At 42.4% G+C, this 16,681-nt stretch overlaps 1 protein-coding gene across 12 annotated transcripts in view; it reads left to right on the forward strand.

Moving 5' to 3' along the window:
* Positions 1 to 10,655: 10,655 nt before the first annotated feature.
* Positions 10,656 to 16,681, forward strand: part of foxp1.S (forkhead box P1 S homeolog) — a 629,350-nt gene continuing 623,324 nt past the window's right edge. For 4 of the 12 annotated variants that reach the window (XM_041591414.1, XM_018259726.2, XM_018259724.2 and 1 more), the window contains exons 1-2: positions 11,385 to 12,688; positions 13,837 to 13,935. The gene's annotated coding sequence lies outside the window, so the exon portion shown is untranslated. The other 8 variants (XM_018259715.2, XM_018259717.2, XM_018259716.2 and 5 more) reach the window with 8 other exon arrangements.

Below are 16,681 nucleotides of genomic sequence, written 5' to 3' on the forward strand. Positions count from 1 at the left end.
ATTTTCACACCAAACCGTGCGTGATGATGTCATGAGTCATGCACTGATGTTGCGCATTGACGCTGTACGTTTTGATGCTGGCGTCCAGATTGACCCGCTGGCATCTCAACTCCACGTGGTTCCCCCTGGGCGCCACCATCTTGGAAAGGACGCCTCCATGAACGGACGCACCAGCAAGCGCTCCTTACAAGTGGGGTGGATTAATGCACTGGCTTCCTTTGGCTTTAGCCTAGGGGTTCAATGTTATCAGGGGCCCATCTACCTTTTTACAATTATTTCTATATTCTGTTCAACCCAGGGTAGAGAGCTTACGTGCATGTGCACCTAGATCTGCAAGCATCCGGGCCCAGCAATAGCCTAGAACGGGGGGGCCTGTGCATGTAACCTACAGACCCCGCATCTCATTAATCTACCGTTGTATCCATGTAACCCTTTATGTTTCTTTTTTTAAAAACTCACATCATCCACTGACACTTGAGCGCCTGGGCAAGTAGACAAGCGCACAAGTTGTCCTTTACAGCATAATGCATTATTTATGCTAGTGAGCGTATACTGTGTGTATAAAGCATACACAGATAAAGTATTTCCCCCTGGTGCTATATAGAAACATGATTTTATATGGCATTTTCAGAGCCGCGTATGATAAGGTATCGCTTCTCCTTCCCCTTGCCATGTTCCTTAAGCAGAGCAAATCAAACATATAGTCATTTTTAATGTAATTACACGGTAAATTCTCCTTCTCATGATCCTAATATCGGTGTAATTCAAACATCTCTCCTGGGTGACACTTGCCACTTCATGCTGCTCATTCATTTGATCCTGAAGCCATTGGCGCAATGTGCAGCTGCAAGGCTCCCGCTGTTGGCTTGAACAAGAAGGAAAGATGCTCAGGTAGATTATTGCCAATAGATTAGCCACAATAGTGCAGCTATAACCCTATATTTATTCAGTAGAATGTTTTACCATACCCGAATAAAGAAACTCTTTCTATTTGTTTAGGATAGCAGCTGCCATATTAGCTTGGTGTGACATCACTTCCTGCCTAAGTCTCTCACTTCTCACTCATAGCTCTGGGCTCAGATTACAGCAGGAGAAGGAGCAAACTGAGCATGCTCAAGCCCTGCCCTGGAGTTTTATGCTGAAAACAGGAAGTCTGATACAGAAGCCCATGAGTACACAATAGAAGAAAAGAAATGTGGACTCAGAGCAGCATTACTTTGAGGGTTTACTGATGTATTTATATAGACCTTTCTGATAAAGCTTACTTAATTTTAACCTTTCCTTCAGGGCCCAGGACCCAGCTGGACACAGAGATACCGTCAGGGTTCTGCAGAGAGGGCATTCGCCTGGGGCCCCATAGCACTGCAGGAACCCTTTGCATGGCAAAAAGCAGATTAAAAACTCCATATGATATTGTGTAACAATTATTAAGTAGTCTCAGTACATATATTAAAACATCAAAAACCTTCAGTTCCCCAGCTGTTGTTGGACTGCAACTCAAATGTTAGGGGTTAGCTACAAATATTCAAAAAGCACACCTGCCCTGCCTGATTCCCAGATCAGCCTTCTTCTTGGTCTTTATTAGAGATTTAAAGGGGCCAGAGGCTTGGGGTGGTGTGCAGTGGGCCCTGGTAGTAAGGGAAAAAAATTCAAGGCTACTGATATTATTACTCTTTGTGCAATATTGACAGTGTCAGACTGGCCCACTTAAGAAAACTTCTAAACATTTGGCCTATTTCATAGTCATTCCCTATTTCTTTATGGGTAAACCTGTAATAATGGAAATAATATAGTAAGTAGATACTGTATGAAAGAGGTTGAGTGAGGAGAGGAGGAATAATAGTTTGGAAAGTGGACCCACAGTCTACAGTTTTCTGGTGGGCCCCTGGCATCCCAGTCCAACACTGAGGGGCAAATTCATCAAGGGTCGAATATCGAGGGTTAATTAACCCTCGATATTCGCCTGGGGAATGAAAATCCTTCGACTTCGAATATCGAAGTCGAAGGATTTTGCGCAAATACTTCGACTTCGACCGAACGATTAAATTCGACCGAACGATTAAATCCTTCAAATCGAACGATTCGAAGGATTTTAATCCAACGATCGAAGGATTATACTTCGACCAAAAAAACGTAGCCAAGCCTATGGGGACCTTCCCCATAGGCTAACATTGGGTTCGGTAGCTTTTAGGTGGCAAACTAGGGGGTCAAAGTTTTTTCTTAAAGAGACAGTACTTCGACTATTGAATGGTCGAATAGTCAAACGACTTTTAGTTTGAATCCTTCGATTCGAAGTCGAAGGTCGAAGTAGCCCTTTCGATGGTCGAAGTAGCCAAAAAAACACTTTGAAATTCGAAGTATTTTTTCTTCTATTCCTTCACTCGAAGTTAATGAATTGGCCCCTGAATGTTAATCCAGGCAATGGCTGTCCCTTTTTGTAGTTTAGGAGCAATTTTATTATTAGAGAACTTACTGTACCTTGCTCTGGCACACCTGGGGTGTTTGCTTCCTCTGCTGCGCAACATTTCAGCACTTCTAATGCACCACTTACCCACAGACATGCACCAAAGAGGATGAAAGCACCTTGGATGCACCCAAGAAAGGTAAGTTATCTGATATTTAAATTGTATTAGCCTGGTTAGATTGTAAGCTCTTCTGTATCACTATTTGCATGGGATCTGTATGGTTGATATATACCCTGCTATTGTACTGCATTGCAGAATATGTTGCTGCTTTATAAATGTGCCTGAGAGTCAGCTACAATTGCCCTCGAGATAACTGATCAGCGTTCTGCTATTTTGCCAATAGATGGCGCCATGTGCCCTCAGTTCAACGCGGCAAAGCAGCAGCCCCACAAATATGCTGAGCTTCTGCTTGATTACTAATGGAGAAATTAAAATGTGCTCGACAAGAAAGCAACGTGACAGTGTTAAGAATGAACTGTAAAATTCCCAGCTAATTTGTACCAAATGGACACTCGGACGTTTAGCCCATGTTTTTTTTTTTTTTTAATAGTCATTTAAACAGTCCAAACAGTGCGGCACATTGATGACATTTTCATGAAGCATTTCAGTTTTACAGCAAACAGACAAAATAACATCACTAAATTGTTGCATTCAGTTACCCACTGTTTTAAGGTCACAAAAAATTAAAGGGGAAAGAAAAAGCAAAATACAGTTTTGCACAATGAAAGGAAATGTGATTCTGAGCAACTTTCCAATTTACACATATTACACATTTCCATTGGTTTTTAAGTTAGGTGTAAATGTATTTGCTAATGAGAGCAGTGTCTGTGTGACCATTTCTATACTCCTCCATGGTGGCTCTGACTTTTGAGACAATGTAACAGAAGCAGCCATGAAGAAGCCTGTATTCTGTTACATTGAAACACAGCTGGTAATGAGGAAATGGCCAGACGGATGCTGCTTTCAGTGGTGATTATATTAAATAATAACTTTAAAAACACATTTTAGAAATTATATTGAAAAGCTGCAAAGATTTGCATTTTCTTTCCTTAGGCGAAGATTTATTTGGGGGTTTCCGTGACCAGGCACTTTGGATTTACTTGATACTGAAAGCTACAGAAAGTGCTGAGATTTGTCCAAATCCTGAATTTGGTTTATCCAAACTCCCAATGTTTTAGATATATCCATATAAACAGTGAGTATTGATGTCATCAGTTATAAGCGGTGAGTAGGGATGTCATCAGTTATAAACGGTAACTAGGGATGCCAGTTTTGTCACATGACTCACTGAAACTTGTGTATTATAATAAATAAAGTTCCTCATGTTGCAAAATAGGAGGATATTAGAAGTTACCTCAGTGTTCCATGACCTGTATAACCTGTTCCATGACCTTAAGGTGGGCAATATCGGGCTGATCCGATCGTGGGCCCTAGGGCCCAACGATCGGATCCTAATAAATGGGAACGGGCGGTCGGATCGCGGGACCGCATCAACGAACAGATGCGGCCGCCATCCAACGGGATTTTTAGTCCCATCCGATCGAGATCTGGCCGACTTTTGGCCTGTCGGGGGGCCCCATACACGGGCCAATAAGCTGCCGACTCGGTCTGTCGGCAGCTTTTATCGGCCCGTGTATGGCCACCTTAAGCAATATGGCAGCCCCTACTGCATTGTTTAAAAGGATATTGGCAAAAAGAGAGAAATTCCAGCTATACAACATTATGTGGCATCATACTTCCCTGAAATTATAAAGGAAAACAACAGCTGCTTATGAAATATTCCTTCTCTGTCTCTTTCACACGTCTGTTCATACGAGGGCTCTGCTCTAATTTATGTCTTAGCTAAGAAATTCAAAGAAAGCAGTTCTGTTAATGGCCACTAGAGGTGCTGCTCCCCCACCAATGTAGGTCAATAACTTTAAACCAAAAATCTATGTGGGATACTTTTTACTGCCAGTTATCATCATATATTGATTCATACAGCAAGGGACTGACAAGGTGCAGATTATGATTGATGGTGGCTGAGCTGTCTCTAGGGGTTTAAAAGAAGCGGTGGTAACATGGGGTCCCCAATTTGTATGGCACCCCCAAAAGACAGCAATCATGTGCAGAATGAAAGTAACTTCACTGTTAAACTGGCCATAGATGTAAGATAGTAGCCTTGTATCTGACAAACAGAAGTCGCCATCTTCTGACCTGCCACTAACCATTCAGATTTAAAATAAAGTAGTAAAAGTATAAATAAGACGATGTTCTGTCCATGACAGCAATTGTGCGAAAATGATGTCTGACAAATAGAAGTGACAGTCGTCCCCATTGAAATTGTCAGATAGGCAATACATGCAGAGATATTAGCATTAGCCAACAGAAATCTTCTAATCTGTCCTATCGACTAAACAACCGATTGCCATGGTACGACTAATGTTGGGATGATCCACACACGGTCCAAAATTACTTTATCTTTGGGTCTATAACCCGCTTATATTCATCATTTTAGAAACAAGAGGTTGTAACTATGGGATAGTGTGTGATTAGGCAAGATGTTTGCGGAATAAGGAATTGTAATTGTAAGATAGTGTGTAAGGCAAGATATTGTCAGGGAAGCAAAGTATGTATAAAGGGATCCACCGAATTCCGGATAAGACTGAATCCGAGCTATTTTTATTGGGATATGGCCGTATCCAAGAGCCTCGCTGAACTGCGCCCCCTATCGGGTATTTCCACCCATGTGCCATGCAGAAGGGTTCAGATTCCGTTTGGTATTCATCCAAATCCGTGCCCCTGGATTTGGGGATTTGGCTGAACCATGAAAAGCATGGTTCAGTGCATCCCTAGTTTGTATAGTAAAGCAAGATGGTGCAAAGGGAAAGCGTGCAACTGTGGGGGAGTGGGTATAGTAATGCACAAGGATGTCAGTGAATGGGATCCAACTGTTGGGTAATGTGTATAATAAGGCAACAGTATCAGGGACTGGGTTGTAATTGTGGGATAGTGTGTGAGGAAAGTTGAGGGCTGGCTATGCATGGGCTGATGAAAACTGCTTACTGGGACCCTGTAGAGTGGATCCCCAACCTTTTTTCACCCGTGAGCCAGATTCAAATTTATATAGAGTTGGGGAGCAACACTAGCATGAAAATAGTTCCTGGGTGTCAAATAAAGGTGGTGATTGGCTATTGGTAGCCCCTATGTGGACTGGCAGACTACACAAGGCTCTGTTTGGCAGTACATCTGTTTTTAATGCAGCCAAAATTTGCCTCCAAGTCTGGAATTCAAAAATAAGCACCTGCTTTAAGGCCATTGGGAGCAACAGCCAAGGGGTCGGTGAGCCACATGTTGCTCACGAGACACTGGTTGGGGACCACTGCTGGTGTATATATATAAATATATATAGGGGGGCATGCTGGGAAATGTAGATCAGTTACAGCTAGAATGCTGTAGGTTCATTAATTACAAGCTCCATCCATGGGTTTAACAGTTAAAGGCAGTCCTGAATGCCTGAGAGTATTACTGGGTTGGGGCAGAGAACCAGCCCTTCTCCTTCAGCCCATGGAAGTGTCTGGGTAAGGTCAAGCCTTTCTGTACTCCCAATCCTGCACATAAATCAGGCGCCATTGTTTGGAAATAACACTTGTTCTCATGTATATATATATATATATATATGTGCATGTAGCATCTATTTGCTGTGCCTGGCTAGCATCTTATAATTATGTAGAGTCAGTGATAATTACACCCAGAATTACAAACAATTACAGATGATGATGCTGCGCAGCTGCCTAAAGCTTTCAAGTCGCAGCACAGACCGGGAATCTTCACTAATAAGCTTTTCTTTTTTTTCATTTTGGAGGAATTTCAAGAGCAACTAAAACTTAAACAATGAAAGTAAATGTGTTCCAGGGTCAATTCTCAGCACTGGTTCTTATTTCGCACCATTCTCAATTTTTATTTTGCACAAATTGTTGGTTTAGTTTCCCTTTGATGCTTTATGACTGTGCTTCATTTAACAATCTACCAGTCTGACTCATGGACTGTGTCACAGACTAACAGCACTAGTTAGGGGGCTGCACCCTGCCTTATAATTTGGTTGAATGTAGGGGTCTTAAAGGGATAGTAGCACAATAAAGTCTTTCTTGGCAACTAATGTCCTGTTTTATATAAGAGATTCTAGGTTGTGTAGTCCTATAGAGAGCCATAAGAGTCCTATAGAGGACTCTCACTCTCCTTGTCCTTTAAATACTAGAGCCATTGTATCCCATTTAAACTTCCCCATGGTTACGCAGCCACATATCCATATAAATTATCATTGAGCCTCTGGGATAATACATAGATAAAGGCACCATACACTCATTAGTGAATTAAGAACAACGGGTGCCCTACAACTGGGTAATTTCTAGGTACAGTGCAAAATGTGTTAATGGATTTTAAATACATAAAAGGTTGGGGAAGCTAATTAGGTGCTCAAACACAAGCACAATAAGGTAACTCCAAGCGTTTTGAAGCTCAGGGCCCAGACCAATGTCCACTTCTATATAAACAAGCTGCTGTGTAACCATGGGGGCAGCTATTCAAGCACAGGATACACAGTAGATAACAGATAAGTACTACTATAGTTTATATAAACAAGCTGCTGTGTAGCCATGGGGGCAGCTATTCAAGCACAGGATACACAGTAGATAACAGATAAGTACTACTATAGTTTATATAAACAAGCTGCTGTGTAGCCATGGGGGCAGCTATTCAAGCACAGGATACACAGTAGATAACAGATAAGTACTACTATAGTTTATATAAACAAGCTGCTGTGTACCCATGGGGGCAGCCATTCAAGCACAGGATACACAGTAGATAACAGATAAGTACTAATACAATTCATATAAACAAGCTGCTGTCTAGCAATGGCGGAAATTGAGAAAAAGCTATGTGTATGGCATGAATGGGTCTTGTAGACAATAAATATGTGTGTGGTTCTGTCCCCGTGTTGGGCTCACGTCATACAGTCAGGGCAGGAACGGCCCAATCCATCTGTTGATTTACAAAACAAAGTGTAGAGCATTAGGGAAAGGGCTGTCTGAAGAGGATCCTCTCGATCCCTTTGGCTACAGCTGCTTCTCATCCACTTTACTGGGTCTGGGGGGGGGCTGTCCTGTGACTGAACTTTCACCTCTCGAACTTCTTTTATTGGTGCATTTAATGGAGACTAAGGGTGGGAGATGCATACATGCATTAGAGGGGCTGGGATGGATTTTTTCCCTTTTTCCACTATAACTCTGCCTGTGCCCCTCTGCCCCTAATCTGGATACTACAGGCAAATTTCGGGTGGGACATCTGTGAGGTCCAAGGCCAAGAATGACAAGTGACTTACTTTACACAGTTGCATTTATAGCCAATTTAATGGGATTAAAACGGGGCCGACCCCAACTCTTGGAGTGAAATAAATTCTGTTGGATTAAAGAGAGAGAGAATGGCTGAATGGAGCCCAGCGTCTGCAGGTATTTGCATCACAATCTGCTTAGAGTAGCGCAACCTGTGCAGTGATGCTACCAGGCTGCTGCAGAACCTCTTGCGTACGTTTTCCACACCAATTATATATTTGCAGGACGGGACTATCTTCTGCAGAACATCTTGGGAAGCAAAGCTAAAAATGACTCTTCCCCCGTGGGAAGTAATAGCAAATTAGGCTAGAGACACACACGGAGTAAGGGATCGCTTTACTCTGTCTGCGTTTTATTTTGGTGCAAAACACAAAAAGTATTTTCAAACTGAAATCTGCTCAGTGTAGCAGCACACAGGCCAATGTTGTGCCTGTTAGTGGAGATACATGAGCAACGCTTGAGTGATGAGTGGGTTGACATAAAACATGCGAGTTTACCAGAAGTTTGGGTTCAAATTTTGATGACCAGTGTGGGTTCTGATTGGGTGTGTGTGTGTCAGACTGGGAAAGCTCACTCCTGTTCTGCTCCTGAGGATTCCTTGTCTTGGAACCAGAGGAGTACACAGAAGTAGTGTACAGAGTGAGAAGACACAGGTACAGGTGGGCAAGGCTCCTACGATGGCAATATTTTGTGTGTTCGGGTCGGATGTGGGTTGAGTTTTTCCTGATTCACTTTTCTCCACCTGAGTTTGTAAAAGCAGATTATCCAACCCATGTGCCTTTAGTAGTGATGGGTGGGTCTGGAAAAGCTCAACTCACACCTGACCCTAACTCACAAAATGTTGCCTTTGTTGGACCAGCACCCAACCTGCACCTGCACCTTCTCACTCTGTACGCTACTTCCCCAATATGACCTGCAACCAACCCTTACTTGCAATGGTCACCTAAATTTCAACCTGAACCTGCCCAAGTGGCAGTACACCTGCAGGTCCCCATGGGTTTCAGATCAACCTGCCCATCACTATCCCCGAGCCTTAATGTTCCATTTTATACATATGACCCCCACCTAGAAACTAAAATCAAAGCATGTGCTGAACTGTTGCAGAACCTCTTCTGCGGCTAAACCACAGCAGTTATGTACATCAGAGAAGGGGGGGTTCGCTGCTGCAGAACTTCTTGGGAAACAAAGCAGACAGTGATGGTTGTCCTTATAAATAAGAGAAGCAAACTGAGAAGCAAAGCTGCCAGTTGCTGTGACCTTATGAACATGGTACCCTTCCCTCAGCGATAGATGCTGCAGAACCTCTTGCCCAGAAATGGCTGTTTCTCTTTAGGAATAAGAACCACTGACGTTCTTTCTCCTTTTCCTGCCCAGTAATTCTCACTTGGAAGTTGATCAGCTGCTGGGGAAACTCTTGAGAGAAAATACCTGCAGTTAATTGACTTTCCCCCAGAGGTGTGCCACCTGCCTGCCCACTAGATACGGCAGCCTGCAGGTAGGGTTGCCTCCTGGTCAGTGTTTTACAGGCCTGACCGGTACAAAATGATGGTTGATCCCAATGTTATTAATAGGGAAAAAAGATAAATATATAGGAAGGCTGGTATTTTTTTCCAGAAAAGGTGGCAACCCAACCTGCAGGCCCCCCGGCTGTTGTGGAACAGTGGTGTATCTATATGTGCTGCTGCCCCACCAGGTGCCACTATTAGCTGCAGGCCCGGACTGGCAATCTGTGGGTTCTGGCAAATGCCAGAGGGGCTGCTATAAGGTCCATAGAAAGTCACTATTTAGTGGGCTGATGGGGGCTGTTTGGGCCTCTATGTGAGCTGATTGGGCCTCTGTGTACCTGAAATGCCAGGGCCTATTTTCATTCTCAGTCCGGACCTGATTAGCTGGCACTTGTGCATTACATATACAGGCACCTGCACACAGCCACAGCCTGGAACTGCTGACCAGGGCACTACACCTAGGGTTGCCACCTTTGCCGGTGGCTAAACCTGAACAACGGGGGCGGGGCAGAAAGCATTGTAGGTGGAGCAGTGATCTTGGGGTGGGCATGATGACATCAGAGGCAGACACAATGATGTCGTGGAGTTATGATGCTCGGTCAGGGTTATTACATCACTTATATGCAAATGGATGGATTTCTGTTCAGTTTTCACAATATTTTAAATGGGACTGAAAGATTTGAACGGACAGCCCTTGGAAACCCTACCTCTATCAATTCTTCCCGACGAGTAAGACCTTTAACTACAGGTATGGGATCTATTTCACAGAGATCAGTTATCCAGAAAGCACTGAAATACAGCCGTGCTCCTTTAGAAAAAACTATTTCTTATTTTTGATTGATTTGCTTATTTCTGTTTCTTTGATAACAAGATATTAACTGTGCTTCATAATAACCAAGCCACGTCAAGGCGAGTATCTTGCTATTTAATTGGTTTTCATTCGGCCAGATTAACGTTCGGGTTTCAACAAGGCTGAAGAAGGAACAGAAAGTTGAAAAACCAAACTGTTCGGGTCAAAACCAGCCAGGTGGCAACCCTAACTACACCACATCACTCCCTACTGATATTAGGGCCATTGCTGAACTACCTCAGAGTTGTTTGACCTCCCTGAAGAACTAACTGTACATAGATAATAACTGTTACATAATATTTCCTTTGTACTTGGAACTCCTGCCCCTGTGATGCTGTGGGCCAGAGTAAAGGCCCTCCCTGCACTTCCCTACAGCCATTCCCCTTCATTCTGCCCCTGCCCTGTCCCTGCCTCTTGCTTCTCCCCTTTGGGTCTCTCTCTCCCTGTCTGTGTGTTGTTTACCCAGCAGGTGGATGTGACGTCAGGCACTCACCACCGCAAAAAATAACAACATCTCCCTCCGCCGGACCAGCGTGTGCCGCTCGCTTGCAAAGTGGGAGACGGAGAGACAAAATAGTCCGCGGGGAGAAAGGCGGAGGTGGGAAGGAGAGAGACAAAGAGAAGGCAGAGGAGTGCTGGCACAACCTGCTCGAAAGCCGGGGACAAATATCAAGGGGGTGTGTGAGTGCCTGAGGGAGCTGGGCTGTGGGGGGTGCCGCGGAGGAATCTATTGTTATTTATTGTGTGGCGGCTGCACTCGCTGGGATCCGCATGTGTTGCACTGACACGGGATACTTGTAATAAAGTCCCACACAGTGACACACACTCTCTCACACACACAGTGTCACACACACACAGACACACACACAGACACACACAGACAGGAGAGCGGCGCCAGCGGGTGAGTGTTCGCCTCCTCCTGTCCGTGTCCCATTTCTCTGTCTCTTCTTCTCTCTCCCTCACTTTCCCCTCACAGGACTCGCCTGTCTCCTCTCTCTCTTGTCTCCTGTGCCGGCAGGGGGCGCTGTGCCCTGGGGATAGTGAGGTGCTGGGGGGTCACATGTCCCAGGGTGTCCTTGTTGCAGTAACATGTCAGTGTGAGACTTGCCCCCTGTTACTGGAGTAGCCTGTGAGTAACATGTCACTACTACTTGGAGTATTGTGACTGGAGTATCTTGCAAGTAACAGGTCAGTACTGGGGAGTCTTGGGTCAGTGTGTGAGAGTTCTGCAAGTAATAGGGAGTCCTGTCTGGATTTACTGGACTACTGACGGCTCTTACTTGCCCCAGTGAGGGGGGGTTGTGCCGCTCTGCAACTGTCAGGTCCCAAGTGTCAGCAGCTGTCACCGTCCTGCAGTCCCCTAGTGATGGAGCAGAAGTCTTGCGCCGGACCCACAGCATTCCATGATCCACAGCATTCCATGACTCCATGAGTATTGTGTGAGCAGGACAGGGACCTTTATGTCTGTCGTTTCAGAGACAATCTGAATGTTGAGAGCCAATCTGTCTCTGTGCTGTGCCCTCTTAAGTTCAGGGCCATGCACCCACCCCGACTTTTAGAACTTGTTTGGATACTTTGCAAAGGGCGTACTCTTCCATGAACTTGTTGCCAGCTGCCCCTTTACATGTATCATGGAATATTGTGCGAGACTGGGACTGGTGCCTCTGTGTTAGTTGTAGTATATTGTGCTGCTACTCCAAACTCCTAAGTACCTGCAGCTGTCTGTGCCGCCGTCTTAGTCCCCCACTTAAGCAGCACTCAGTCTGATTCTCTGTTACTGGATTACGAGACACCCAGCTGCCCTTCCACTGTGTCCTGTTACTGGGAAAATCTAAACCGATCACCCTCTTAACTACCCCATGCTCTGGATTACTCCGCTGCCAGCTACCCTTGCAAGTGGCAGTTTCTGGGGGTAGTAGGCACTTGTTCTGCTTCAGTATACTCGCTGCAATACTCTGCATCCAGCTGTCATTCCCAGTGTGTCTGGTGAGGGAACATTGTGCACCAAGCCACCCCTCTTTCCATTCCTAGACGCTTATCGGGGGCGCCTGCAAGGCCAGGCATCTGCAACCCTGTTACCGGTGTGCTGGAATTCTGTCCTGGGTCCCTTACCTGTTCTTGACACTGGGAGTTAATGTGGATACCTGAAAGAGTAGCGTGCTACTATCTTCTCCTTTGTGCTGCCTTCCATAGGGAGTGTGGGATTGTTAGGGAGACTTGCACTGTGCTGCTTCATGTGGGAGAAAGTTACAGGAACAAATAAGAGAGCACATTTACTAGAGCTTCCGGCACTAATCTCTGCCATCAGGCACAAAAAGGGAATATATTTCCTTACAGCTGCACCTATTCAAGATGTTTTTTATTTTAATGCCATGCAGAACTCCCAATTAACTCTTCTCGGTGCAGAGATTCCCTGCCTTGCAGCCGTAACCATCACATCCCTGCCTGGAAACTTTTACCCTCATCTTGTACCGTTTGTGCTCATCCTGTATATCAAAGGTTTGTAACGCTTCCCCTTTTTTTCCCGCCTCCTTTCCTTAATCTGTCTCCCCTTAAATTAAATCCGCACGGGTGGGATGTGAATTTGTGGTTCCAGGCTCCCTCGTTCCTTATGGTGGAAATTTTATACGCCACTTAGTTGTGTGTGCCTTTCCAGGCACTAGCTGTCATATAACGCCATGTAAATTAAGATTAAACAATTTTCCGTGGCGTGACAAGATCAGACACGTTTTCTAAAATTCTTTTTTCTTACTGTCGCCACTTCAAGCTGCCCAAATAAAATGTAAAATCTGGAGCAAAGTTTTATTTCCAAATGCTCCCGAAAGTTGACAGGCTTTTTTTTTTTACCCTTGTAATTGCTGCTGTAACAATTTCCAAGGCTTTTTCTGCAAATACCATCTGTAGGAATATTTTTAAGTGATAAATTGTTACGCTTTCAGCCATCTGACATGTCGAGCTTTTGTATGAATTCTCAAATGACACTCTGCATATCTATCTATCTATCTATCTATCATATCTATCATATCTATCTATCTATCTATCTATCTATCTATCTATCTATCTATCTATCTATCTATCTATCTATCTATCTATCTATCTATCATCTATTATCTATCATCTATTATCTATCTCTCTATCTATTATCTATCTCTCTATCTATTATCTATCTCTCTATCTATCATCTATCTCTCTATCTATCATCTATCTCTCTATCTATTATCTATCTATCTATCTATCTATCTATCTATCTATCTATCTATCTATCTATCTATCTATCTATCTATTTATCTTTCTATCTATCTGAGTATGTGTGTTTTAATCATATTGGCATAGAAGTAGTATTTTTGTGACAATGAAATTTGATATTCAATATTTCATATTTGTAAATAAAAAGTACATTATACTTTTGTGTCCGATTATAAGTGATACACTGTATCAGAGAGCACAAAGAGTCCAAATACGCCTTCTAGTTTATTTCTTTGTGCTTTCAGAGCAGAGTTTAATAAGTCTGAATACCATTGGATAAGGTGCCCACAGACACCTGGCATTTATGATGTTGCCTTTGGAACATGCATGTCCCACTAAATGAAGTTTTCAGTCTCCCGCAAACAATAACATTCTGAGTGATGGAATATTTTTCTTTCTAGGCTGGGGAATAAATGCCTTTATCCTGGTTTTAAAAGATGGAAGGAAAAATATAATCAAAAGTTTAGTTTTTGCGCTTGAGTCTTCCAGACTTCGACAAGGTGTGTATAATTATAATTTTCTAACTGTATTTATAATATATATATATATTAAATCTTGCTTTGGTGCAGAAATCCAAGTCATTCAGTAAAACAGTCCTTGTGTAAAATGTGTGGGTTGCCAAGTAAATCAGAAAATAAAAGTATTGAAGGTTTAATGTCTGGCAGTTGAAGTGTTCTTTCTTTTCCTTCCTTTTTTGTAGGCTCTAGATTAGTCATTGTCAGAGAACGAGGGGGGGGGGAAGAATCTCTTTTTTTTTGGGGGAAAGTAATGTAAACAGCCTCCAACGAGTGAACCTTGACAGCCTAGATTATGGAGAGCCATGGAGATCAAAGAAAGGCTTGTCAAGAACAGGCTGTGTGCAGGCTCTGGGGCTAGCTAGCCCACAAGCTCACTTATGCACAAATGGGCTTTTACAAATGCTTCTCTTTTGTTGGGGAGGAATAGAAGGTGCAGAATTCCTAGCACAGTTTCACGGAGTTATTAAACATGGATTGTAGCAGTTCATACAACCGTGAGATGTTTGTCACTCCAAAAAAAAACAAAAAAACTATATAATTCTCCTGCCATTGCAGTCTTGCCCTCTCTTTATTGTGAGTCTCCAGTCACTGGGCAAGTTTTGGGTCCTTGTAGTGGTGATTTTAACAAAGGTATAAGCTTGCAAATCAGTGGCCAGTTGTTAAACTTTAGCTGGATTTGTTGTTGTGTTTATTTTTTTCCCCTGTTTACAAATTTTTTTTTTGTGAATTCTCTTGTTCTTCCAGATCATTTCTCCTTTTTTCCCCTTGAATGTGTAAACATTATGTGAAATTATCAGTTTTAGACCATTTCCTCTATTTTTTTTTTTGTGGTAGCAAGTTTGTTTTTTTCCCAACTGTTTTTGTAAATATTTAAGGCTCTTCTAAAATTGTGTATGCTAAAGAATGGAGTCTTTTATTCAATAAAGTGCATGTTTTATCCAAATATAACAATGCAATAAAAATGGTCTACGTTATTCATTCAGTACCCACATGATATGTTCTTATATTTGTTCTGCTTAAATGGTTATATTAAGGTTTATCTATGGCCGCAATGTGTGTATTTTATACTGCTATCTAGTCTGTTAGGGAAGACTGTACAGGTATGGTAGAAGTTATCCGGAAACCTGTTATCCAGAAATCTCCGAATTACGGAAAGGCTTTCTCCCATAGACTCTGTTTTATTTTTTAGGAATGATTTCCTTATCTCTGTAATAATAAAACAGTACCTTGTACTTGATCCCAACTAAGATATAATTAATCCTCACTGGAAACAAAACCAGCCTATGGGGTTTATTTAATGGTTACATGATGTTTTAGTAGAGTTAAAGTACGAAGATCCAAATTACAGAAAGGTCCTGAGCATTCTGGATAACAAGTCCTTTACCTGTATTAGATTGAATTTATATATATCATTTGCACAAATTCTCAAAGCTGCTTGCAAAATGCAGTTTTGTCGAAGTTCCTAATTTATTTGTTGGGTTCATTTGTACAGAATGATGTTCTAGGTGCTTTATTATATTTTTAAGGTCTCACATAGCCCAGCTTTTTATTTTATTTTTCTACTTAGTCTTTTATAGTTTTACTTAAATATAGTTTAAATAATGTTATCGGCTCTCAGAACGTGCCAGAGATTGATTTAAACTACTTTAAGTACTTGTCTTTGGAGAAACTCATTTAACCCCCTGTAATGAGCAGCTTTAAGCGTCGAAATGAAGGTTCTAAAAAGCTTCATCTGCCCTTTGGTCTCACGCAATAATCTTAAATTACTTCGACTTTACAGCAACTTCAAGGCAGTAGGATTTGTGGGCTTTAGAGGGAGAGTGTTCGGTGCTGTGTCTCCGTCTGCTCAGAGCATTGAGTTTTATGAGCTGGGGCAAAATTGAACGTTTTCTTATATTGCTTTCAATGTGTCTTATACTAACATCAATTTTTGTTCTTCTAGGGACCACCGTTGTATATAAAAAAAAAAATTATGCAATTTTCACCGTTCTCGTATAAAATGGAATGCATTATTCCTGGTGCAGTGGCTCTTGGTTAATGCAGGGACATTTACTGCAATTTAAACCCCTTTTTGTCAAGCCAATGGGGTTTTGGGGTCCCATTTAGAAAGCCGTAAGAACCCAAAGTACTGCGCTTGATATAGATACCTTAGCAGAACTTGTATTTATTTGTATCATTTTATAAATGTCAGATGTCTAAATATGCCAGGTAATGCCTAGTGTAAGAGCATATTGTAGCATTCACAGATACATGTAAGAATAAATATTGTACCTTCACTGTCATGTTAAATTGTAAGCTCTTAGAAGCAGGCCGCTCATGTTGTAACCAATCAATGCTGCAAATTCGAATGTACTCATAGTTGTGTGATGTTTTAGCTGTTTCATAAATGAACAATAAACAAACCTTATAACAGTAACACTATTTGACTTTGCATTTTGTATCAAACTGGGAGAAGCAGTGCAGCTCAGAAAGAGAGAATTCGCAACGACTGGGATATAATATCTGGGATCTGTTATCCAGAAAGCTCTGAATTACAGAAAGGCCATCTCCCGTAGACTCCAGTATAATCAAATAATTCAAATTGTTAAAAATGATTTCCTTTTTCTGTGTAATAATAAAACAGTAGTTTGTACTTGATCAAAACTAAGATATAATCAATCCTTATTGGAAGCAAAACCAGTCTATTGGGTTTATTTAACGTTTATTTTCTAGTAGACTTAAGGTATGA

Source organism: Xenopus laevis, chromosome 4S, assembly GCF_017654675.1.
Source record: "Xenopus laevis strain J_2021 chromosome 4S, Xenopus_laevis_v10.1, whole genome shotgun sequence".
NCBI lineage: Eukaryota > Metazoa > Chordata > Amphibia > Anura > Pipidae > Xenopus > Xenopus laevis.